This window comes from Protopterus annectens, chromosome 13.part0 (genome assembly GCF_019279795.1).
Source record: "Protopterus annectens isolate FY-2018-M chromosome 13.part0, PAN1.0, whole genome shotgun sequence".
NCBI classification, from domain to species: Eukaryota; Metazoa; Chordata; order Ceratodontiformes; family Protopteridae; genus Protopterus; species Protopterus annectens.
In genome coordinates, this window is record NC_056747.1 from 756,967,728 (window position 1) to 756,995,585 (window position 27,858).

The 27,858-nt window shown below is 38.8% G+C and overlaps 1 protein-coding gene across 1 annotated transcript in view; it reads left to right on the forward strand.

Moving 5' to 3' along the window:
- TAOK1 (TAO kinase 1) overlaps positions 1-27,858 on the forward strand; it is a 3,628,992-nt gene that overhangs the window by 3,599,444 nt on the left and 1,690 nt on the right. The window lies entirely within an intron of this gene.

Below are 27,858 nucleotides of genomic sequence, written 5' to 3' on the forward strand. Positions count from 1 at the left end.
TTTTTCAGTTTTTTGTGTGAGATTCTCCTTTAAGTAACTATGAAAATCCAGAATGGAGGATGTCCATCCAGAAGTAGCTGCATGTTTGTTTTTGGATGAAAGAGATCTGAAACTAGTAAAAATGAGAAAAATAATGACAGAGGGAGGTGGATTGCTAACGGAGGATTTACCTAATTTAATGAATGAAAATGAACGAGAATCAAGCAGATGCAAGCTAGAGAGGTAGTTAGAGTTATAGATGTGGAAGAAGGAAAAATGACAGTTTGTGGGCAATCATATATTTGTTGGCAGTAAGAGAAAACACTGATGTGTGGCTAGTGGAGTCGACTAGTTCTACAGGAACAAACTGCCAATAGGGAATTAAGTCTTATGTGAATGATATAAGAATGGAAAAACAGATGTGTTGACAGTAGAAGGCTGAATACAGCAACAGACAGTGAGTGATAAATTCAAACAAAAAGTACGAGGTAAGATTTAAAACAAAAACTAATATTGATTTTAAATCATCATGATATAGACAGTATAATTTTACTTTTAGACTTTAATGTAAAGGTTATCAAAGTGTTAATAGATCTGGGGATTGAGGACCTCTGTGAAGTGACTTTTGAAACATTTGGTTTGTTAGAAACGTTTATATGAGGTGATAGAGAACACCATGGAAGGACTATATATATTTTTCTAATTTTGGACTGTAACCTAAAAACAAAATGCATGTGCAATGCAAAACTGCTGATATTGATGTGGATGAAGTCGTTTTTCTGTTTGTGAAGAAGTGTATGATGTAAAGATGTGAAAAAATGTTTGGACTGGGGGATGAGAAGTGTGGTAAAATGAGATGTTATAGATGCAAGGATGCAGTATGTTCAAAATATAGTAAATGTTAATGGAAGAGGGGGGAGTGGATTGTGACATACTGGGACCAACCAAAGGCACATTTCCCCCCCTGTGGAGATTAAAGGTATTTAGTACAGGACTGTGAAAAAGTTTTGGCAGTGTGGCAAGAACAAACTGTGAACTAAAGTGTACAAAATGTAATGTCTTAGAACACTTTTGGTTGATTGTCTACAGACGAACAAAGAGCTGAAGAAAGTAATAGTAAAGAAGATGAAATGCACAGTTCTGTGGGAGAAAAAATAGAAGTGCAAATGATAAATCACTATGAAATTGAGTTAAGTATTGGAAAAAATTTTATTCAAAAAAGAGAATAGGTGTGAGTGCTTGGAAGTGATGAAGGAAAAGAGTAGTATTTTGAGACAGGATAAGATCAAGGCCAAAATAATGGAAAAAAATAGGAAGAAGGGTAAAGTGGAGAAAAAGAAAAAAGAAAAGAGCAAGAGCAAAGTAAGGATAAGGGGTATAAATATATTAAGTGCTATATAAATAGTAAACGGTTAGTGAGCCAGTAGCGGACAAAAAAAAACAATAAAAGTGTAGCTCCTACTCCACCAAGCACAAATGAATCAAAGCTCCAGAAGTAAAAAATGCTTTAATAAGCACAACTACGAACACTCCACCACAAAGACAGGAACTGTATGATACAAGCACTAAACACAATAACGTATCCAATAAAACGTTTTCGTCACCAACTTCCTCAGTTGTATCAGCCATATTTTAAAATTAATGCTTATATATACCATTTGAATTTCATCAGTACTCAATTAACCAATCATTTTGTACACCTTGTTAAAACTGATTATAAAGTGATACATAAAATTCTTAAAACTTTGCAGTGATAAAGTTAAACTTTCCTAATTGCATAATGCCCTCCATATTTCCCAACATGTATTATAATAAATATTTAAAAACTTTGTTAAAAACATTTTTAATACAACATTTAAAATAGTTCTCCATTTAAAATAAATAAAAAAATTTTGTAGGTCTAAATTTTGGTCATAGCACCATCTTGTGGTCATAATTTAAATTACATTGCAAAACACCAACAAGAAATTCTAATTATGAAATAGTTGCAGTACAAGGTTTTGTAGTATTGTGTGAAGTAAACTGAAGATGAAAATAGGCCCCATTAAAACCCTTTTGAAGTTAAAGCTTTGCAGCTCTCATCTTCAATACTGGGGCCAAAGATACCATATCATTGAGCCCATAGTTACGGTTTGCATCTAAAAAGAGTTGCCAATACAATTCTTTGTATTCAATAAGTGTTTCCCACATCCCACCTCTCGGATTAATGGGAACTACTTCCAAAATGAAAAATGAGTATCCTGTAGTGTCACATTTTGTCGAGTGCTTACTAAGTGCATTTTTCTCATTTTTCACTCTGACATCATATAAATGCTCGTATATTCTTTGTCTGAGCTTTCTTTCACTCTTTCCAACATAGAAAGAGGGACATTTTTTACAAACAGCTATATATATAATGCCTTTTGTATCACAATTGGCAAATGTGTTCAAATGCAGGGTCATGTTTCTTGCTTCTAAAAACAAAGTCCCCCCACAAATCAGATGTGAACAGTAATTACATCTCCCACATCTATACAATCCTTTCTTGGATTTGTTAGTATTGTTGCAAGTATTAACTTTCATCCCTCCTTCCAGGTAATTTTTGATACTTTTACCTTTACGGTAGACATGAGTTAATTCTTTCTCAAAAATATGTTCAAGGTCCGAAAATTTTGAAAAACTATACCATTCCCTTGAAAATATATTCCTGACATAAGCTGATTGTTCACTAAAAGTAGTGATTAACCCTGTCTCATTTTCTCCAGACTTGTGTGCCTGTTCTTGATTGTGAATCAAGTTTTCGTCCTTACCTAGACTAGGTGCAAAAGTATCTGCTCTTTTGGTATTAACTTCTTCAAGCACTTTATTAAACAGATCCAAAGGAATACCCTCTCTGAATGAAAAGATTCCTTAAAAAATTGGTTTCATCCAAAAATACCTTGTTGTCAGAGGTCATTCTACTAGACCTGACCAATTGTCCTTTCACTACCCCCTTCTTTTGATGGGGCGGGTGGCAACTGGTATAATGCAAATAAGAATTGGAGAAGGTTTCTTTCCTGAAGATTCTTGATGTAAAATTCCCTTCTTTCTTCTCTATATGAACATCAAGGTATCTCAATTCTTGTTCATCAAAATTGCTGGTGAATTTTAAAAAAGTGGAAGTACTGTTTACATAAATCAAAAGGTTGTTGAAATTTTCCTTACTGCCCTTCCAAAAAAAACACAAATCATCTAAAAACCTTGTGTACAGGGAACATTCTTTTAACAAAGGAGAATTTAATAGAAACTTTTCTTCCCAAAAGGCCATGATAATGTTAGCATATGCTGGTGCACAATGTGCTCCCATTGCAACGCCTTTTTCTTGTTTAAAGTATTCCCCTTGGAAATAGATAAAATTGTTTTTTAATACTATTTCCATCAAGGTTAGAGTATTTCTGAAATCAGTATGTGTCAATTTTATGTATCACTTTATAATCAGTTTTAACAAGGTGTACAAAATGATTGGTTAATTGAGTACTGATGAAATTCAAATGGTATATATAAGCATTAATTTTAAAATATGGCTGATACAACTGAGGAAGTTGGCGACGAAAATGTTTTATTGGATACGTTATTGTGTTTAGTGCTTGTATCATACAGTTCCTGTCTTTGTGGTGGAGTGTTCGTAGTTGTGCTTATTAAAGCATTTTTTACTTCTGGAGCTTTGATTCATTTGTGCTTGGTGGAGTAGGAGCTACACTTTTATTGCTATATAAATAGCATTAAATAAGATCCAGGGAATAATGATTGAAAGGCATAAAAAGGTTTAGGCAAAAATTGTTTTAGCTGCAAGGTATGTTGAAGATTAACCGAGGCTTTGTGAGGAAAGAATATGGCATGCTCTGTGGGAAATGTGGAATGTTTATTGAGCATAAACATTCCCAAACAAAAACTCCATCTAGCATTCGGGCAAGTAAGAGAATGTTTGTAAAGGGCATTCCTAATGTCCTGCTTCCTAATCTCATTGAGGTGTTGGTATATTCTCCTTTTGAGCATACGAATAGTTTTACCTACATAAAATGCCCCGCAAACTTTGCAGGTAGCGAGGTAAATAACTCCCACAGTGTCACAATTGGAAAATGTAGTAGCCTCAATGGTTCTGTTTCTATTTGAAATGTTAACAAAGTCCTAGTTAGTAATGTAGGAGCACTAGGAACAAGTCCCACATTTGAAAGTGCTAGTTCTTTTCATACTGACCTGAACTTTTTTGTTCTCTAGTATGTCTTTTAAATTCCTACCTTTCCTGTAGGTGAACCTAAGTGGTGTTTTAAAAATACCTTCTAAATCAGAGTAACACGCAAATTTTGCCAGTTTCTAAAAATTATGGCCCTAAGGAGATACGTGAGGTTAAGGCAAAAAATACCTGTACAGTATTACCAAGGGGGGTTCTATATTGAATCAGCGAACGCTTAAAAAAAGCGAACACTGATTCATCGACCCTGTTTGAGCAAATCTGAAAATCCTGAACCCCCAAAACAGTGATTTTTTTTTTCTCAGAGAAAAAAATCGTTGGGCTGGTTTTGGGAGTTTGCCAATGTTCATCGTGTTACCCTGCTGCAGTCATCACACTTGGGTTATCCTCTCGTCAGGCGGTCCCGCAGTCGGCCAGAATTCCAAAGTCTTGGTCCAGCGTCTGTTGCTGTCGCTTCTTCCCTGACGTCAGTGCGCCAGGGGTATATAGGAGGCATCCAACGCCATTTTCTTCAGGCTTTCTTGCCGTGCGGTGCCCGAAGCAGAAGCAGTTCGCAAGTGCCGGTCGGCCGACTCCTGAGATTTTCGAAGTCGAATTTCAGATCCGAAGTCTTCAATAAAGCTAACTACCCCATTGGGGAAACTTTTCTTGCCTCAGACCGATGTCAGTAAAAGTTAACAATTGTATTTCTTGTGGGAAGCAAATACCTCATAAGGACTTTCGTTCTTTTTGTATACCTTGCCTAGGCCCAGACCACAACGTCACTGGTTGTCGGTTTTGTGCTAGGTTCAATAAGCGAACTATAAAGCGACGCTTTGATTTCGCACGACACTACTTCGGTAGGAAATTTAATTACACTATGCTGTCGGAGCAACCGACTACCGGCGTGCATAAAAAACGTAAAGATAAAGACAGGCAGCCTAGATCCAAGCCAGACTCCGAGGCCTCGGGTGGTCCAGTCGCCGGTTCACCGGTTTTCAGTGAGGCACCTACGCAGCCCCTGACTACCGCAGAATTGGAACCCCAGACCGCTTTGGATTCTCTGGCTGAGAGTTCTAGGCCAACGCAGCCATTTTCTTTAGGCCCTACCGACGACACTGCAGAAGGAGAAGCTGGTGCTGCAGAAACACCTTCGGTTTCTGAAGGTGTCTTCAGACCGACTACTCTCACCATAAAATCTTGTGCTAAGCTTAAGACTCCTCTAAAAACAAAAAAGACTGCACTTCAGTCGCCAGTTCAAGGCCCCATGCCTAAGAAACAGATGCTTAAAATGGCTGAAGATTTGATTTCTTTAATCAGGGGTTCCCAACCCCCACCCGACAAAAGGCCTAGACAAGAGGAGGATTATGCCTCCTCAGATCAAGTGTCTATTTCCTCAGGTTCCTCTGAGGAACAGGATTACTCCTTTCCCCCCTATGAAGATTCTGATGCTGAGGATTCCATTCCCTCAGCTTCTTCCCCTGAAGACTATTCCTTTGGGGAAACCTTACATACCATGAGGGAATATTTCCACTGGGAAGGTCAGGACTACTCCGACTCAAAGAAAAGGCTCTGAGAGTTTCTTTTACTCCCCCAGCACAGACCACTTGCTATCCCCCCAGTTTTAGATATTGTGGATGATGTTTACTTAGAATCTAGTCTAAATCCAGATTCTCTTCCTTCTGCTCCAGCCAAACCAGATAGGTACTATAGAGTGCCTGACCCAGAGACAATCTCCCAGGGTCCCAAAGGGGCTAAGGCTTCTATGGCAAAAAATCATGTATCCTCTGAAAGGGACTCCAGAGCACTAGATAGGTGGGGGAAGAAGGTTTACACCTCAGCCACTCTAGCTATGAGAGCACTAAATTGTCAATTTCACATGCTTAAATACCAGCAATTCCTAATGTCTCAAATAAAACAAAAGATGAGCACGTACCCTCAACAGTCTGAATTCAAGGAAATGCAGGATCTGTTGCATGCAGCTGAACAAGTGGGCAAACATACTTTACAATGTGGATTTGATTCCTTGGAAGCTTCCTGTAGAGCAGCTTTTACTGGGTCTGTTATACGTAGGCATGCTTGGTTAAAGGAACAAACTCTGCCTGATCATGTTAAAGCAAAGTTACTAGATGTACCCTTACAGCAGGATGTCCTATTTGGGGTTAAAGCAGAAGAAGTTTTAAAGAAAATGGAGGATAAGGCAAAATCTATGCAGACGGTCAAAGATTTCTTACAGGTTCAGCCCCCTCGCTTCAGCAGAAATTAGCCATCAAAAAATTGGTCCTTTCCAGCTACTGACAGACCACAGAGGGGTAAATACAGGCGCCCAAGGGGCAGAGGACAAGCACAAACCCATTACAAACCTCGACAATGGGGCACTGCAACACAGAAGGGAGGAGAAGACGGGTCCCAAGCTACTAGAAGGCAAACACAATGACTTAAACCTCAAACTGCCAAGCAAAACTCTCTTGGCAGCTCCCTTGAAGGAAAATTAGCACTTTTTACAGACAACTGGCGCATCATCACAAAGGACAAATGGGTCCTAGACATTATCTCACAAGGATACAGATTCCATTTCCACACCTTGCCAACGATAAAAGGAATGCCAAACCTGCCACAAAATCAATGGGCAGAGGCACAAAAACAAATTACAGCTCTCATGGACATGAGAGCCATTCAGCTGGTACCTACACGGGAGCAAGGCCAAGGAATTTTACTCAAGGCTCTTTCTAGTCCCCAGAAAGGACAATGCTTGGAGACCCATTCTGGACCTTTCAATTCTAAACACCTTCTTACAAGTACCCAAATTCAAGATGCTTACACTACAGCAGCTTCTTTCCATGTTGGGCAAGAAAGCATGGCTAGTAACGTTGGACCTCAAGGAGGCATACCTGCATGTCCCTATCAGACAAAATTGCAGACGGTACCTCCGTTTCATTGCAGGTTCAACCCATTACCAATTCTCTGCACTGCCCTTTGGCTTATCCACTGCGCCCAGGGTCTTCATAAAATGTCTGGCACCAGTAATTGCATACTGCAGACAAAGAGGAATTCAAATATACCCATACCTGGACGACTGCCTCATCCAAGCAGAAAGCAAGGACATTCTCTTACAACATCTGGCTTTTGTAGAACACCTTCTAAGTTGCCTAGGGTACACAGTAAACGAAAAGAAATCAAAACTAGTACCCTCACAAAATATGACATTCCTGGGTGCCAGCTTGAATACAACGGCCCAGATGGCTTATCTGACGCCAGACAAACAACTACAACTGACTCAATACTTCAAAACAATGGCAACAAAGCCCCAACTCCCTGCAAGAAAAATTCTGCAGGCTTTGGGCTTCATGGCATCTTGCATACTACTAATACCATTTGCAAAACTGCGTATTAGGAATTTACAGTGGTACCTAAAAAGCATATGGACTCAACACAGCCACAGCTTGGACACAATGATATCTCTCATTCCCTGCCTTCAGCAAGAGTTTCTGTGGTGGTCACAGGCATGTCACCTCAACAAGGGTCAGCCTTTCACCTTACCCCCAGCCAGGCAAACTATGACAACAGATGCATCGGACTATGCCTGGGGGGGCACACATGGCAGGATGGTGCGTTCAAGGCATATGGACTGCAGATCTAAGGAATCTGCACATCAATCAAAAAGAAATGCTAGCCGTACAGAATGCCCTGACAGCCTTCAAGGACCTCTTACATCCAGGACAGCTTACAATAAGGACGGACAACACCTCAGTAATGTGGTACATAAACAAACAAGGGGGTACACACTCCTACCCTCTATGCAGGCAAGCAATGACCTTGTGGAACACAGCACTGGCTTACCAAGTTCAATTACAAGCTCAATTCCTGCCAGGAAAAAATAACACATTGGCAGACGACCTAAGCAGAAACATCATGGATCCCCACGAGTGGAAACTGGATCCACAAGTATTTGCAATGATAACTCAAAAATGGGGGCACCCAGACATAGACCTGTTTGCCAGCCCCCAAAACTACCAGCTAACAAAATTTTGTGCAAGGACATTTCACGATCAAGCTTGGAAAGTGGACACACTCTCATTCAGTTGGAAAAAGCTGACAGTATATGCCTTCCCTCCATTGCCCCTTCTCACAAAGGTGCTGCTGAAAGTTAGGATGGAGAGACCCCGAGTGATACTCATTGCCCCAGACTGGCCACGCCAGCACTGGTACCCACTATTAAGGAATTTGACCCAGGGCCCACCATGGATTTTACCACAAATTACTCATCTGCTCACTCAGCAAGACAGTCAGATTCTACACAGCCAGCTCAAAACCGTAAATTTGGCTGCATGGCAAATCACCTAAGCAACCAGCCAGCTCCTCTTTCACAAGCTGTTATGGATGTTATTCTGGAAGCCAGGAGGCCCAGCACCAGGAAAGTCTACTCAGACAAATGGAAAAGGTTTTGCGCCTGGAACCAAGCTAAAGGCCAAAATACCCTTCAGCCAGACATACCTCAGATTCTACAATATTTAACTGAGATGTTACACAAAGGGCTTTCTTTTTCATCTATTAAAATCCACGCCTCAGCTATTTCAGCTCACTACAACACGAATCCTCCCTTATTTTCACATCCATTTCTAAGGCAGTTTCTCAGAGGGGCCAAAAACATTAGGCCTCCCAGGAGAGCACCAACACCAACCTGGGACCTCAATTTTGTTCTGGAAAAACTTACGCTACCTCCTTTTGAACCAGCTTTCTCAGCTGACTTAAAGTTTATATCATGGAAGACTGCCCTGTTGCTAGCAATAACTTCAGCCAGAAGAGTCTCAGAGCTTCAGGCACTGATGGCAGTAGAGCCTTTCCTCATTTTTCATCATGGAAAAACAGTTCCTGCTAGCATCAGGCCCCACTCTACCAGGGCAGCAGCTACATCTACAGCCTTCCCCAGGGGGGTGCCAACCAAGGATATTTTGAAAGCTGCAACTTGGAGTTCAGTACACACCTTCACCAAACACTATCACTTACCACTTTACTCTAAGACTAGAGCTGGCTTCGCCACTGCAGTTTTGCAGGGCCTTCTAGCCTCCTCTAACCCTGTTTGACTCCACCTCCCATCCTTAGCTTTGGGATTCTACCCAAGTGTGATGACTGCAGCAGGGTAACACGATGAACATAGTACAGTTTTGTACCTACCATAAATGTAGATGTTCGAGTGTATACCCTGCTGCAGTCCAGGTTTCTCTCCCTCCATCCCCTCTGACCTAACTAAAACCTTTCAATGCCTGAAAATCTGATACAACTTTTGTGGTGCATTTGCTTATAGCTGGAGGGATGTTTTGTTTGTGCTAAACTTTTATTTTTGGTACTATCTATTGACCACCTTTTGGGGGGCACCTGACATCTGGGGCAGGAAAAACTGAAGAAAATGGCGTCTGATGCCTCCTATATACCCCTGGCGCACTGACGTCAGGGAAGAAGCGACAGCAATCGACACCAGACCAAGACTGGAATTCAGGCTGACTGCGGGACCGCCTGACGACAGGATAACCCAAGTGTGATGACTGCAGCAGGGTATACACTCAAACATCTACATTTATTGTGGGTACAAAACTGTACTTTTCCTCCACTGTGGTGCAATCTCGGAATTGGTATAGTTAAGTAGGGGGTGGGGGCACAGCCCCCCACATTAAATACTGTTTTAAGGTTTTTTGTTTCCTGGATGAAAAACCATTTTGATGAGGTGTGCCACTTAGACGGATTTACTGACTACTGGCAATGTGATTATCAAAGGAGAGACTACTGTCCACCTGTGTCCCAAGGTCTCTTATCACACTTTCGGTGTTAAGTAGACTACCACCTATGTGGTAGCTCATGGGCACAGTGTTTTTACCAAAGGGAATGACAATGCACTTTTTGGCATTGAGCATGAGGCCATTGCTTTGAGCACCAGGCATCTGTCTCAATGAGGCCCTTTTGTAGGATGTCCACATCGTTTGGAGTTTCAATTATGGCTCCTAGTTTACAGTCATTGGCAAACTTCGTTAGCCAAAGACCACCTGTGTCAGCCTGTACTTCAGAAAAGCAGATACCAAACAGGAGAGGACCCAGGACTGAACCCCGTGGTACTCCACTTGTCACTGGTCTGAAGTCGGATTTGGAGTCTGCTACTCCCACAGTGTGGGTTTTGTCAGTGAGCCAGTTGGCAGCCCATCTTGTGACATAGGGATTTATGCCTAGTTTAGTGAGTTTATCTATAATTCCAGAGTGGTGGATGGTGTCAAAAGCCTTGGCGAGATCTAGATAGGCTGTGTGAACCACCTTACCCTCATCTATGGCTTTGGTGACTGCTTCAAAGAAGTCAGTCAGGTTTAGGAGAAATTATGTGCCTTTTACAAATCCGAACTGGGTGGGGTCCAGAGTTTGGAGATTACCAATGGCTTTGTTTATAAGTTCCATGATAATACGTTCCATGGCCTTGCAGACCAGGCTCGTTAAGCTAATTGGGCGGTAGTTCCCAGGGTCCGTGGTGGCTCCCCCTTTGTGGAGTGGGATAACCGTCGCTGTGCGCCATTCACTGGGCACAAAGCCTGAGGTGAGGCTATGGTTGAACATGGTGCTTAGGTGGGGTGCCAGTTCATTCTGTAGTTCATGTAGAATGCAGCCTGGGATGTTGTCAGGTCCCATGGATGCTGTGTTATTGGCTTTGGAGAGTGTGTTTTTTACCTGTCCCGCCATGATTACAGTAACTTTGCATTCTTTCGGTATAGAGATGGGCCCTTTAGGGGGTGATGGTGTGGTAAAGTTAGCACTGAACCTATCTGCCAGGATGTTGGTGATATCAGTTGGTTCTGTATATTTAGTGCCATTCTGCTATAACTCGGAGCAGATCTGAGTGTTGCCATTGAGATTTTTGACAAAGCTATAGAATGGTTTGTGGTTGTCTTTAGAATCAGTGGCAATTTTGTTTTCATAACTAGCGTTGGAGGATTTTATGAGGTATCCCAGCTTCTTACAGAGGCTGACCAGAGAGTTCTTCCAGTCATGGGATTTTACTCTCTTTTTGCATCACTTTCTTTCTCCTGTTGTAGAGTTTGTTTATGGCAGGAGACCACCAGATTGGCTTCCTTTTTTGGAGGATAGCATCTTTGTTCTGTTAAGAATAGCACGATCCATGCACTCGTGTAAGTGCTTCTAAAGTGCATTTGTGTAAGATTCAGCAGTCCTACCTCTATTGTCCGTCTGCAAGGGTGTCATGAAGTTTGCCACGTCTGTCTTAAGAAGCGTGAAATTGGCTTTGGAGAAATTTTTTACGGTGGTTTCCCTACTGGGGACGGGATGTGGATGTCTAGGCTGATTAGCTTGTGGTTGGATCTGACCAACGAGGAATTGACCTCTTGTGTTTAACACCAGTTGCCCATGTTGGTAATGACCAGGTCTAGGATATTGCTGCCCCTGGTGGGGGGTGTGGATAAGTTGATCCAATGCATTGGAATTTATGAATTCCAGCAAACGAGCAAAAGAGTTGGTACATGAGTAGTTTTCCCAGTTAATGGTGGGGTAGTTGAAATCGCCCATTATTAGGGTGTTGGGTTGTACCCTAATATTTTCCAGTGTCTCAAGAAATGAGGAGTGGGAATCCTGGGGCATGGTGGGGGGATCTGTAGCAAGTTACAGTTTGGAGTGCGGTCTTGCCCAGAGTTAGTTGCAGTTGGATAATCTCGGATGCATTATGCTGAGAAACTAGCCTGGAGGTGTGGATATCCTTAATGAATATGGACACGCCTCCACCTTTAGTGTTTTGTTCCACGTTAGGTGTCCGACAGGTGTGGTATGAATTATAGCCTGGTAATGCAGGGGTGCTCTCTGGAACCTTGAACCACTCTGTCACTGCACAGAAGTCAATGTTCTCCATTTTAAGTAGTGCCTCGAGTGAATGCATTTTGAGGTTTAGACTTCTAGCATTGAGTAGCATTACGCTAGTACCTGTTACGGTGGTGAATTTGTCATTTGAAACTTGCCTAAAAAAGTCACTATAGGAGTGGTAAGACCCTTAGCCAGTATCTGGAATCCCAAGGGCGACAGGTGTAGGCCATCTCTGGCAAAGCATCGTAGTCTGTCGATCATGTCATCCCAGGCAGACCGATATTGGATCCCCTTAGAATGACACAGAAGCTTAGCCAGTTGTTGAAGTCAATCATTTTGTCCTTGTACTGCGGTATCATTCTGGGTGATGGCAGGATGCTACTCAGGGCTAGGGTCATACCTGCCTGAGCTACAAGATCGGAGAGCTCCTCCATGTCTCTCCATGTAGTCAAGGGAGGTACATCTCAGGTTATTCACACCAACATGGACAATGACAGAATCATATTTGTACTTGTTGTGGAGTGACCTGGGAGCGTGCTTTATGTGGTGGATCCTGGCACCTGACAGGCAGCTGACAGTAACTTTCTCCTTGTTTAGCCTGGTGAGTGAAACATCAGTGTACCTGACTATAGAGTCACCTATGACTAGAGTGTTGGGTACGTTGTTATCCTTTATGGGCTGTGGTTGAGTGGCACACTGAGTTTGTGGGCTGTGTGTCATTTGGGTTGTGTTGGGGGTGGAGGTTGCATGCATTTCTGCTTTGGAGGTCTCTGTTGCTTGAGCAGAATTTTATTGAGTGCCTCCACAAATGTAGGCGTGTGTTTTGTGTTGCTATGTGTGTTTTTTGGTGGTCTAGGTTTTGAGGGACTATGTGATGAGTGTGGTGTGGTGCAAGTGTTTACCTTCTTCTCTTGACTGTCTAGTCCAGTCTTGGGTGAAGAAAGCTTTGCTTCCAGTTTGGCTATATAAGTGCATCTCTCACAGGTTGTAGTGTTGGGTGGTAAGAGGAGAGGGTTGTCTGTGTACGTGAGACAATTGCAGCATTGCCCCAAGATGCCCAGATTCATCAGGTAGACCAGAGAAAACACAGGGAGCTTGCTCCTTAGACATGCCTAGATAGTTGCTTATTTATTAAGCATTAAAAACTGTTTTCCTCTAGACAAGTGAGGAAAGTAGAGTGCTGTAGCAATTTGTAGCTTATTTAGTGCTTACAACGAGTTCTGAACAAGTGCTGAGCTCAGAGAAACAGATCTGAGTGCTAAAACTAAAAAACTGGCTAGTTCTAATGGAAAATTTGAAGAGCAGACATTATGGCACTAGGAATAGTTTAACCGTAACTACGCAGCGATGCATAAAGTGTAATTTTTTTTAATAGTAGCAAGTGAGCAAACTGATTAAAACAAATTAACCAATAAAAAGCTAAAAGCTGAGCCCTGTTCTAGCAGTCTTCGATCAGACAAGTTTTAACTGCACACTCCTGCCGCTAAGGTGCAGGGGAACCTTCTCCAAAAAAAGATAGGCTGGATTAGTGCTCAAGTTATAGAAACAAAGCTAGATTCAGGAGGTGTGAATTTAGTGTATGCTACAGCAAACAAGGTGTACCAATTTCAGAAAGAAGCAGTTTAAATAAGCAGGCAGAACAAGCCTTTAACCAGAAAGCTCCCAGCTCAGAAGGGCAGAATCTACCCTCTCTTCCCACAAGAGTGCAGACCACACCTTCTTAGTGTAAAATAATTGGCATGAAGCCTAAGTGCTTAAACCAGAACTAATACACTTTTAGAATAACAGACGCTAAGCCTTCAATCAGCAACTCCCAACTTAGAAGGATGTAAGCTACCTGTCCTGCCACAACAGTGCAGATCACAAACCTTCTTAATGTAAAACAACTGGTCTGAAGCCCAAGTGCTTCAACCAAAGGCTTAGAATAACAGTTGCAATTTAATCAGGCTACTAACAAGCAGTAATAAATGCAGCAGAATAAATGCAATAAAGTAGATAGAAACACAAATACAGTAAAAGCAGATGAATAAAGTGTAATTTTTTTATATAACAATAGAAAACCTGCAAACTGATTTAAACAAATTACCCAATTAACCAGTAAAAAAGCTCAAAATTGAGCCCTGTTCCAGCAGTCTTCAATCAGACAAGTTCTAACTGCACACTCCTGCCAGTAGGGTGCAGGGGAACCTTCTCCAAAAAAGATGGCCTGGATTAGAGCTCAAGTTATACAAAGAAAGCTAGATTCTGCATGCCATAATCTAGTCTATGCTACAGCAAACAAGGCACACCAATTTCAGAAAGAAACCGTTCAGATAAGCAGGCACAATGATCCTTTAACCAGAAATTCCCAGCTCAGAAGGGCAGATTCTATCCTCTCCTCCCACAAGAATGCAGACCACAAACCTTCTTAATGTAAAATAACTGGCTTGATGCCCATGTACGTAAACCAGAACTAATACACTTTTAGAATAACAGACACTGAGCCTTCAATCAGCAATTCCTAGTTTAGAAGGATGTAAGCTACCTGTCCTGCCACAACAGTGCAGACCACAAACCTTTTCAATGTAAAACAACTGGTCTGAAGCCCAAGTGCTTAAACCGAAAGGCTTAAAATAACAGTTGCAATTTTATCTGGCTATTACTAAGCAGTAATAAATGCAGCAGAATAAATACAATTGAGTACTTTTAAGAAAAGGCCAAAGCAAAATAAAGTGTCTTTTTTATTTTATTGTTTTTTTATTTTTAGTAACGTGCAAGGAGAGAGGAAGAAGGAGCAGTGGTTAAGAAACTAAGTGAGGTTGGCCTTCTTAGATGTTCTGTCTGTATTAAGTAGAATGAGTACCAGACTGGGAGGGGTGTCCCAGATGAAATTTACAGTAGGGGTGGGCCACTGCAAAGCCACCCACTATAACAACTCTACAAGAATAGGGTGGGGGAGGGGGGAAACAGTTTCAGGACAGATGAGAAACATAAAACAATGCCAGAAAATATGTAAAATAGTTCAGTCAGGCAAACAATAATTCAGTCAGGCAAAGTTAAGACAATGCAGAACTCTGAAAGTTTAAAATGCCAAGAAATATACTTATCAATCAGCGAAATATTTCCAGATTGAGAGTCACACCAGGCAGAACCCAGGAGTTTCCAACAGTGTATATGATTTGCAGTTTATGCATACAGGAATGTGACATACAGCCAAAAAAAAGTATTTACTGTTTTAAAATGTTTATAATTATGATAGGAAACGTTAACTGTAATTTAAGAAGAGAAAGGGAAATAAAATGTGAAGATACTGGTGCGAGTTAAAATATGGGGAAACTCCAGTCAAGGAAAAAAAGAAAATGGGCTTATCAAAGAAGGATATTTGAAACAGAGATTATGTGATATGCTCCAACAAATTGAAAAAAAGTAGACAGAATTGTGGAGATTGCTGATTTTTCTGAGTATTGAACAGTGTTGGCAAGAATAGGTGATAAGAATATAGTAGAAGGAAAAGGAATAAAAAGGTTAATCGGTGAAGTTAGGCAGAGAAAACTTAATTTGGAAGATAAAAAAAACTATGGGAAGAACATATGATAGTAGGGGAATTTTATAACAGTTTATCTGTATAGTAGGTATTGTATAAAGAAAATATATGAAGTGTTTTAAACAGTAGAAAGTAGAACAAAAAATAAAAAAGAATATAAAGCTCTTGAAGTTTCAGTTCGATTTGAGAAAAAGGGAAAATAAGGTAAGAGAGAGTGAGAAAACTGTATGGAAAATGAGAGAAAATAAAAATGTTACACAAGCAAAGATTTTTCCTGAAGGCAAAGAGCATAATAATAAAAGAAAGAAGAGTGAAAGCAATATTTGTTAAGGAAGGTGGTGTAAGATATAAAAAGAAATGATGGAAGTATTTTGAAAGCTTTTTAGATAAAAGTATGAAAAGGAAGACAAAGAACAATATTGATGTGTTAAAATGTGAAAGTACTAAAGAGAAATTCATTTGCTAATGAAATGCAAGTGGTGATAAAAGAAGTGAAGCAAGAATCTGCACCACAATTAGATGGATTGTTATGAATTTTCTATATAAATGGAGATGAAAGAATTTGTTTTGTAAATTAAATTAATTGGTTAGAAAAAGGACTGTTGTATACGTATTATGTAGTGGAGTGACAAAATTTATATGGAAAAAAAAATTAAAGGAAAGATGTAAGAAATTAGAGACCTATCATTTTAGGGAATGCAGATTATAAAATATTGAAGAATAACTCACAAAAAGCTGCAAAAAGTGTTGGAATAGGTAATAGAGATGGGGTATTTGGTATCAAAGAAAGACGAGCAAGGGAAATGTTAACGGTAGTAAATGAAACAAGTATGATTTTGTTAGGAAAAAATAAGGTAAGACTGGGTGCGTGTGATGTACAGAAGACATTTGATAGACTACATTAAGAAACTGCATAAAATTTTGGAAGTATACGGAATAGTAAAAAAATTGTGAAAACCATAAAAAGTGTCTTAAAAATTAATTGGTGAATTGATGGGAAAATCAGGAGTAAAAAGGGGGGTTAAACAGGTGTGTCCTTTAAGTTTGTGTGTTTTGGTTTTAGTAATGAATGTAATTGTTCAAACTTTTATGTCAGAAATAAAGTATGTTGGAAGGTGAAGAAAGAAATTGATATTGATCTGATATGTTTATCCTATGCTGATGGTTTGGTTATAGTAGCAAAAAATAAAGTTATTAAAAATGTAGGCTTGAGAAACAAAGGAAAAAGGGGTTTGGGTGAAATAAAGATGAATTACATTTATAATAGGAAGGAAATTAGTATATTGAGGAATACGCTTGAAGAATATGAACATATAATGACTCAGAAAGTGAAACTGGAACCAGTTTAAAGAAGTTATTAGTGTAATGGAAAACATTATCCTATAACAAAAAGGTTTGTATGTTAAGTACATGTATTCTAGAAAACTAGAAAATATTGGGTGGATTTTTCTAATTTATTTATTAACATTTGGTTATTGGGAAAGTCCAACTGGGTAGAAGTCCATTTGGCCCAGGGAGAAATCTCCGGAATATTTTAAGAATAATAATTTTACAGTCTTTAAAAATGATACAAAAAATAAAGATAGTTTAATTATACCAAATTAGATGTAATATGAAAATATTAATTAAGAATAGATTCAAGTTATATGATAATGATTTAACAGAGAATTTTTAGCCAGTTTATAGAGAAATTAAATGTAAGTTAATGTAATACAAACAGGAATTGCAGTACAAAGTTAGCGTAATACAAACAGGAATTGCAGTAAAAAGTGAGAGAAAGCATGTTTTTGCCATATTTAGAATGAAAGCCAGGGGAAATAAATTGATCGAAATGAGAGTGAGTGAAGAAGGGAGAATAGTGAGATGTAAGATATGAACTGGTATTTGTCCATATTTAGAGATGCAGTTTATCCTGGTACTGAACAAGAACAGAGCCAGCTTTTGGCAAGTAGATTTTTCAGAATGATTTTGAAGGATGAGAGGGAGGGGGAAGGTATTACCTGATGGATAGTGATAAGGAGTTCCAGGCCTTTGCAACATAGTAGTAGTACAGACAATGCTCAGCAGATTTTACAGGCTTGTGGACAGACAGGAGTTTTTGGTCATTGGATAATTTTATAGGTAGTAAGAAGCTGTGTATATGTTAATTAATGCTGTAGCTCTAACCAATTAAGGCAGTTTATTGCTGTACAGTGGTTGTTTTGCTGTAGTGGGGTATTTGTTGTAAATTTAACAACTTTATTACAACTTTGTTCAAGTTTTGATTTTTGTGATGCCTGAAGGTTAGTAAGGATGGGAGCACCATAAAGAAATGTGGGGAGGATAGAAGTAGTGGCATGTGTAGCTCTAGTTGTATTGATGGTAAAGTTGTATATGTAAAGCATCCCTAGTTTTAATGAGTTTTTCGTATGCAATTTTGTATATGTAGGTCAAATTTAAGATGGTCATCCAATAGAATCCCCCTAATAATTTGCTATGAGAAGTGACTTCAGTGGTTGTATTATTGAGAGGGGACTTGAAATTTTGTTTTCTCGTGGGAGAGGGATTTGGGAGGAGGTAGTAATTTTTGTAAGTTTGAACATGAGTTAAGTCACAAAGCCATGTTTCATTTGCTGTTAAAGCTTCCTGAGTAATTTTTTTAGAGGTGTGCCACGTTGTCAGATGTGCGGATGAGTGTGGAGTTATCTGTGTACTTTGATAGTTGTGTGGCTATGTGGAGGGTATTGGTGAGAATGGTAAAGAGGAGGAGACCAAGGACAGAGCCTTATGTTACACCCGTGGTGACTGGGGCAGTATGGAGAGAGGGTGGAGTGCCATTTCAATGACTGATGCCTATTGGATAGATAGCTTTTGAGACAAACAAGGGTGGTTTGAGAGAGACCTAATGAGGACATTTGAAGTAGAAGTTTGCTGTGACAAACTGTCTTGAAGGCTTTAGACAACTCTAGAAATAAGAAACTAGTTTGCCATTAATCTCTAGGTTTATTGATAGCATCTGCATAGGTTAGAAGTGCAGTGTTAGTATTGTGGGAAGGACGGAATCAATTTTGTGTGGGGAGATAGTTTAACAATTGTTTATGAATACGTTTTCTGAGTATTTTGAAGAGGGGATAAGCTAGTTTAACAGTTGTTTTTGAATACATTTTCTGAGTATTTTGGAGAGGGGATAAGATTGCTATAGATGTAAATTTAGTAATGTCTGTTGAATTTCCTACTTTATGCAGAGCGACAATGTGTGACTTTTTCCAGAGAAAGGGAGTGTGTGATTCCTGGACTGAGCTATTTATAAGGATTGAGAACAGGGTAGGCAACGCTGTCAGCTGTTGTTCTGAGGTCTTCACTTGGAAGGACATCAGCTGAATTTCAGCATGGTTTGAGTAGTTTTATATAAGATTTGGGCACAGGTTTTAAGGTGGCATTGGATTTAATGATATGTGGCTGCTGGGCAGGGTTAGGATTAGATGTTGAGAAATCCTTGGTTAGAGATGTTATACGGAACTCTGCTTTTACCCTCCTAGGATGGTCATATTAACAGCAGCCCAGAAACCTCCAACTTAGAAAGATATACAAGGGATAGAGGAAACAGTTCCAAGTGTGGGTCACAAAGCAGGGATAGATCCATTTACAACATCCATCTCAGCTCTTCTTCATTTTTTCGCTGATTTATTGAAAAGGGCACCAGATTTTCCATTCTAATGATGTATTTAGCAGTCATTACAAATTTTCATCAAGGGTTGTACTCTTCATCCCTAGCATTTCAGAAGGTTTATAAAGCCTTTTTAAGGAGTACCTTCATGCTGAGACATCCCTTTAAGGACCATATTCATCTATGGAGCCTTAACCTTATTTAACAGAAAAAACTGTGTGCTCACCTTTTGAACCTATGGCCACAGTAGAACTAAAATATCTATCTTGCAAAACTTTGTTCCTAGTAGCAGTAACATCAGCTGGGAGAGTTTCAGAAATACATACCCTCTGTTGCTGATCTTCGTATTTAATCTTTTATAAGAACGTGGCCACTTCATGAACCAACACAGAATTCATGCTTAATCTAGCTTAAGATTTAATGTCTGAGTGATTTTTAAAAGCAGGCAGGCGTTCAGCAAATTATGTAATGTTGAACTGCTAGTTATAAAGAAATTAAAGATGTGATGTGTAATGTATGTGTAAAGAAAAATGTGTTAATTAAGCAGTAACCGACGACGTGGTGTGGTATATTGAAGATTTACCCACGGTTGGTGTGGTTTCATCACAAGGGCGAAGCCCAAGTGATTAAACACGGGCAACCGTGGGTAAATCTTCAATATACCACAACCACAGAGTCGGTTACTGCAATTACACAATGACATTATTTAAGAAAAAAAATACTTACTTTTCTTAAAGAATGTCTTTGTATAATGGCGGATTGCTGTTCTTCCGCCGGTTGTGGTATACTGCTTCTGTGTTTTGATGTACTGCGCATGCATATGGGACTTGCGTTCCCACGCATACTCAGTACATCAGGGCTTTGAAACGGAAGCAACGGAGAAAAGAAAGTCTCTGTTGCTCCGTTTTCTCTCTCTCTCTCTTTTTTTTTTTTTTTTTTTTTTTTTTTTTTAATTGTAAAAAAAAAAAAAAAAAAAAGTTTGGGGCAGTTTATACCAACGGAAAAATGTCCAGGTGACCGGACCTTTTTGCATTGGTATATTGTGGGATTTACAACGGGAATGCTGGTTGGGCTGGCCAGTCAGCATGCATGTTTTAGAATATTAATCGGGAGGGATTGTTTCATATAGTTTTTTTTATTATTATGCTTTTTTTAATTGGCTTTGTGGCTGTGTCTCTGTGGTTCTGTCATGTTCCTCAACCACTGAGCTCTCACCTACATCCACTGGGAACCAATCATTATGCAGTACACAGCACTTCAGCACTCTGGACAGCTCACAGTGTGAATAGGCAAGACAATGAAGATGCATCAAGGATTCTAATAATTATTGATAAATACAGAAGTACGGTTACGTTGTATTTAAAACTTACATTCCTCAACCACTCTTTTACTTTTTAGTTTTTAAGTACAGTACAGAATTACTGTTATATTTTTCTTAAAAACTAAAAAATATGTAAAAGATTTTTTAATAAAGAATGCTTTTTATTGAGTCGCTCTAAAAAGTGGAAAATGAGGGAAAAGAGTGAAAACTTTACAACTAGAAAACCAGGAACACACGCAATAAGACTCCAAAGGAGCAAGAAATGCAGCCAAAGACAGGACCTCAAATAGAAGCAGTTCTCTTTATTGGATACCACCACAAGAAATGTTAAGCGCTTTCGTCCGCCATTACATGGGATCAGAGTCCCATGTAATTTTATAGGGGACAAAAGCACTTAACGTTTCTTGTGGTTATATCAAATAAAGAGAACTGCTTCTATTTGAGGTCCTGTCTTTGGCTGCATTTCTTGTTCCTTTGGAGTCTTGAGTGAAAACTTTGCAAAAGGGATGCAGACAAGTTGATTTCAGAAAAGCATTCAAGGTTGGTTTTGCAGATTCCTGCTACTACTTCTAGTACCTCAAAAACATGATTTCCTAAGCAAAAGACCTGCATTGGTAGAATTTTTAGGTGAATCTAGAACAGCTCCTGCTGTTAAAAAAAGGATAATTAGGGCATTTAAAATATTGCATGATAACTAAGAGTAAATCAGAGGAGGTTAGAAACGATTGGGAAGAGAGACTGAAAAGCAGTTTACAAGGGAACAATGGGACAGACATATGTATGGCATCCAAGTATGCAAAAATGTCCAGAAGGCTTAGGATTTTTGCTTGGATGTGTTTTCATAGGTATTTTATACCCTAGGCAGACTTCAAAAATATTTACTCATGTAGGTAACACATATTGGAGGTGTAATGGGGAAGAAAGAGTTACCTGGGAGCATATGTTTTGGAAGGGTAATGAGATGGCAGATTCTAAAAATTTCCTACAGAGTACTCTTGTCACAAATATTGAGTTAACAAGTGGCTGTAACTTTTACAGAAGAAATTACTGCTTTCATGTGATTTTAAAAGAATCATTTTTTATGGAATTGACATATGCCTAGTATCTTCTTGAAACGTAAACTGTTGTCTTTCTCAAAACTGTGACCTTAGGAAGAATTTAAGTTGGTAACTAAACTTTTTAATATAGATAAGCTGTTTTTAATTTGTTAGCCAAGTAAATGTACTAGACATAGGTGATTCCTTTCAGGGTTACCCATGGGCTCTATCTGGTTAAGTGACTTGGTTTACACAGCAAGACGATTAGAGAAAGACTGAGGGAGTCAAAAGTAAGCCTGCTGGATTTAGCTCATTTAGCAGCATGCAACTCTTTCCATGGACTAAAGCTTTATGATCTGTTGTAATTGTTTCAAAAAGTGTTATGCTGAGTGTGTGACATTGGTCAGAATATAGACACCACATTTAAATATGGTAGCAGACAATTCAGCAAAATATGTATTGGTCAGGTTTTACATCAAAAGTAGCATTATTCATACTTCCAAGATGGCTGCACATTGAGTAACAGCTTAATTCTAGCTCTTCCAGTGTGAAAACAGAAACTTGGCAGAGAAAACCAGTGGATTTCTATTTCTGGGTAAATTTCAGTAACTGGCTGGTAAGTGCACTGTCTGGATGCCAGCAAAAAAGAAATACAGAGGACCTGAAAGAAAGTCAGCTACAAAAGGTGAGAAAAAAAACACTGACTGGGAAAAGTACTTTAGCTGTTCAACAAAAAAGCACTTGTTAGAGTTTTACCTTTTAGTCTTGAGTCAAGAATGCAAGAATAACGCTTCAGGATGTGCAAAGTATTTGTTTATTCCACAAACAGCACTGGGAGACTGCCTACTTACATTTTTAGATCAGTTTCCAAAAATAAAGAAAAAGTGTAATTGTTATATTTTTTCTTATCGATTCCATGCATGCAGAACTCTGACGTTACATAAATTTTAACAAATCATAACATTTTAAAATATTTTATATCATTGTGATCCTTGCTTTGAGTTTCACATTAACACTTGCCAATATGCCTTTTAAAACATAGATTACCTGTGTTTAAGATTTGTTGGCTTGCAACTTTTTAACATTTGGTACCAGTGCACATTTTCCTTCAGACATCCTTGCAAAGACTCATCCCCCAGCCTGAAAAGGCCAGAGTGTACTGTTGATTAATCTGGTTTCCATGGATACCTGACACTTTTAAACAGAACACCCCTTAACTCTTGCAGCACTTACTTTACCTTTAACTATCTGCCACTACGGAGAGAATACCACTGTTCATATGTTAGTACTAAGCTGACTGCCTTTGTGGGCCATTTTAAGCCTGGCTAATTACCCCATGCGAGAATCAAACCCTGTGCCTTGTGTCTGTAAGGTAAACACCTTAACCATTATGCCGTTGTAAGACCCTTGAAATGTAAAGCTACTACTCATGTGAAACTATATCTTGCATAGTCATGTATCTATTTTTCATTTTGCTTTTGACATAAACATGTTATAAACGTTTTATTTGACTCATTTGTGAAGAAGCTACAAGTTAACATGCATTTTGTGAAGAATAAGTATGAGACGTAATAACCTTCCATAACACAGTGCAAGCTTTCAGACATGAATTCCAGTAACCTAGAGGAAAGTATGACAACTCCACACAGACCTGATTAAAATAAAACACTGATAGAGTACATCAACACAGACACCAAAAGGTTTGGGAAGCTTTAAACAGATATTCATGAGGTGATAAAACTGCAAAAATCTAAGGTCAAAATGAAGAAAAGGCTGCCTGAATATGAGACTGTTCAAAAGAGATGTTTCAAAGTATTATAGAATTAGAGGATAGAGCACATAGAGAAAACCTGAGATTTTATAGTGTACCAGAGAAGCTGGAAGGAACAGACTGTATTAATTTTATGAAAGCACAAATAAGCAACTGAACTGGTATTCACAGCAGGAGCTGTTAATTGAAAGGGCACATCATGGGGTGCTGCAAACCTGGCTCTGAGAAAGAAACCTAGACCTTAAATAGTAAAGATGCAATCCTACCAGCAGGAGGAGTTGATTTTGACAACACTGTGGCAGAAAGACAACATACCTAAAGTGGGAGACAGCAGAGTATTTGTGGGGAATGGTTATTCATTGTACACCAGGCAGAAGAGGAATAAATTTATTCCACTGTTCAGGGAATGTCGAGAAGCAGGCGTGAGATTCAAACTGCTGTACTGAGCTTTCTTCAAAATATTCTTCCTTGGAAAAACAACATTTTTTGATGAAGTACATGCTAAGGAGGAAATACAAAAGTTTGTCCAAGAAAAAGTAAACTGTGAAACAGGAGGAGATTCTGATTCTTGTTCTTCTGGTAATGAAGACCACAGAGAGACTTTGCCACTGAAACCTTTTCCAATGTTTCAACAGAAAATGCTTGAGAGAATGAAAAAAGCCTAAGAGTCAACTAGAAGAATTGAGAGTATGTTGAAAATGAAGCAGAGATGAGATTTGGGAGATGAAGATGAATAAAAAACAAGTCACTTCGAAATTAACAAATGTGGGTTTACAAAGCAATAATTTGTGAAACACGATAGAACAAGAAAATATGGAAATAATGGACTCTTTTGTACTTTGTTAAACTTGCATGAGACTCTAAAGCATATGCCCGCTTCAGGTCATAATGTTCAGAAAAATACTTCGGAGAGGGGAAGAGGAAGGAGAAAGTAAAACTGCAAGTAAAACATTTTTTTTTCTTAATGGCACTTTTTTATAGTGTATGATTTTCTTTGCATACTATAAAGTAAACTTTTCTCAGTTGTTTTTAAGTGTAATGAGGTTACTAATGTGAACAGGTGCTCCTGTTTTTTTTTTTCTTTCTCCCTACTTTTTTTTTTTCCTTGTTCAGTTTTAAGAAGTGTAGGCGTTGCAATGTAAAGAAAAAGTCTGGTTGCAAGAGCATGACAAGAGAGCATGACAAAAGAAAATCGAAAGAAATATTACTGAACTTTCTCATTCATGCACAGGGACATGACTAGATCAAGGCCCTTAGCCTGATCTAGTAACAAGTTGTAAGAGAAAGCAAGTAAATGAAAAAGAATATTGAATATTATAAGGCTTTTTTTCTAGCAAATAAACATATGCTTAGTAACAATTCTGTATCTGGTCCTCTTGTCTCCAGGAGACAGTCTGATAAAGATAAATGGCTAGGAGATGATGTTCTCTGAAAGTATTCAAGTGTTTACTCAGCTGGAAGAGCTTTAAAGATAAGGCAAAACCAGACAGCACTTAGTTGAAGCACAGGCTACACCATGCATACTAGCATGGATAACTCTTCTTTTAGCATAACTGAAGTTTGTGAGTGTGGCTCTCTGTTTAGAACATTTTGTTCCTCTTAAGAGGGTAAAACTTCAGTATTTGAAGATGTACATAGTTGTATGTGTTGTTAATAGGTTTAATGAGGTATTGGGGTGGGTTTTTTGCTTGTTTGGTTGAAGGTTTTCAGTAAAACATAAAGTTTTGTAAGATGTGACAGACTCAAATGGATATGACAAGAAACAACTGTATAAAAGATCACCCTTTCTGTGTATATATGTAACACTAAAGCTGGAACTAGACATTTAACAAAAAAGCTGTTGTACATAAAAGGTGGGAATCATTTTTTAATACAATGATGCTTTTTGTAATGTCTTTAAATGTCAATGATCTCATAGATAAATACAAAAAAAGAGTAATGAACTATAAGAAAAAATGTAGAGTGCAAATAGCTGCACTACAGGAGACACAATTAGGAAGAACTGATAGATTTTCAGGATGGTTATTTAGTGGAGTATCTGGGACAAAGGAAAAGAGAGGAGTACTTGTATTAATTGCAAGAAAGGAGCTCCAATAGTGATAGAAGAAGATACAAAAAAGATGATAATGGTAGATTTCTAGTACTAAGGGACTACTGGCAAGAGAGGAGGATTACACTGACGTGTGTTTATGTTCCACCTAAAACTGCTGTATGGAGCTTAAGAAAGTTCTGGGAGAAATCCGCTTTCAGCAAGGAATACTACTTATAGGTGGGGACTGGAATTTGATTTGCAACTGTGAAGAAGTGTGTAGGGGGGGGGGTCCGTAAGGGAAAATACAGCAAAGCATAGTAGATTTTTGAAGAAATTTATGAAAATATTTGGCATGGAAGATGTGAATTCAGTACTAGGAGTTCAGAGTGAATTTACATATTATTCCCAAAGCTACAAAAACTGGGCTAGGCTAAACAGGCTGGGACTTTGAGCAGGGCAGTGGAAGCATTTGCATTCCCTGATAAAATTATAAGGTTGATTAGGAGGTATACGAGGGATCAGAGTGAAAATTAGTGAGATGAGTTCCTCTTTGTTAATTTCTGCTTGATTAGAGGAAGCAGGCAAGGGTGTCCTCTTCCCTTTGCTATTTGCATTATATTTAGAACCATTGGCAAAGAAAGTAAGGGACTCAGAAATTCAAGGATATAATTGGTATGGTAGTCGAGAAAAGTTGGCTCTATTTGCAGATGATATTTTGCAATTGATAAAACCAGAAAAGGACATTACAGTGTTGAGGAACATTTTGAGACAGTTTCGAATCTTTATGGGGTACAAAATTAATGAATCTAAAACAAAGGCATTAGCGGTAAATTATTTTTCAACACACAGATTGGTTCAGCAATATCCATATTAATGGGGACATGATAGAATGAAGTATTTAGGAGTATGGATTAAACATAATTCCATTGTGACAGCTAAGGAAGTATGAGAAGAGACTAAAAAGATAATACAAAAACTGAGAAATTGGAAGCTCCGTTATATGGATACGGATAGTAAGATACAAGCAGTTAAAATGTTTTTAGTCCCTTTAATCTTATACACAGATCAGGCATATTTTTATCAAACAGAGGAGAAGTTGTGGATAGCAATTTATAAACAGCTGAATGATTTTATCTGGGAGGGGAAGAGTCAAGTAGGATAGGTTGATTCTTCCAATAGAGCAAGACTGATTGGGATTACCGAATTTTAAGAGGTATTTCAAAGCTACACACTTAAGACTTCTGTACATAGCAGAAGCAGAAATCTATAATACAAAGTGGAAAGTGATGATAAACCGGGGGAGGGAGGCTCAAGAAACAAGGTGAGACTGGGATTTTGGATGCAGACCTTTAAGGAGAATAATAATCATACAGAATATTATATTCATAAAGTAGCAAAAGGTATTCCTAAGAACTAAGCCAATGCAGGAATGGAGAAAAGTTCTGCCGATAGGGATGACTGCAATTAGGGATACAAACAATAGGCAAGAGGGGGCTGGAATGTATTGGAGAAAACTGTCAAAGGAACCAAGGTATTGGGAGTAAATAACTACAGAGGGAAATATATTAAAATGGGAAGATGCCAAGAATGTATTTGGACTGCAGTTTAGAGATTCCCAATCAATTATTGATATCGGAGTATAGACAAAGGGAAAGAAATAGGGGGTCATAAACGAAAGACCAGCACTAGCAGAGTTTTTAGTAGAATCTAGAACAGCAGCTGCTGTTAAAGTATTAATTAGCAAAGTATATAAAATATTGCATGATAACTATAAGAATCAGAGGAGGTTAGAAAGGAGAGAGAAGAGAAATTGGATAAGCAATTCACAAAGAAGCACTGGGGGGGTATATGTCTGGCTTAGAAATATGCAACCAAATTTAGAAGATGTAAGATTTTTGCTTGGAAATGTTTATATAGATATTTTTATACCCCAAGTAGACTCCAGAGAATTTTTCCTCAGGTAGACAGTAAATGTTGGAGGTGTGATGGGGAAGAAAGATAATTGGGAACATATTTCCTGGGAGTGTAAGGAGTTGGCAGACTTTAAAGATTACCTGCAGATAACTTTATTAGAAATACTGCATGAGCAAATTGGCTTAACTAGGGAAATTATTTTTCTGAGCTATGATAACAGAATCCAAATTGTCCAGACATAGTAAGACCTTGCTGAGTCTAATTGTGGTGGCTACCAAAAAAACTGTTACTAGAAAATGGGAGTCCAAGTCTAAACCAACTGTACTAGACGTAGTAAATATAGTAACAGACACAAAAACAACTGGAAATGGGATCTTTAGAGAAGGGTATGAGCAAATTACATACTAAATATGGGAAATGTGGAAACAATACATATAGGGGAAGAATGAGGTTTAAAAGAAGGCAGGATTTGAATGAGCTATGTAATGTTTGACTGACAATGATTGGGTAGATTGCAAGTCATGTATAATGTCAATATGGTCTGTGATGTAACATGCTTGCAGCTACGTTTGTCATTATGGTTTGTTTTCATTTATAATAA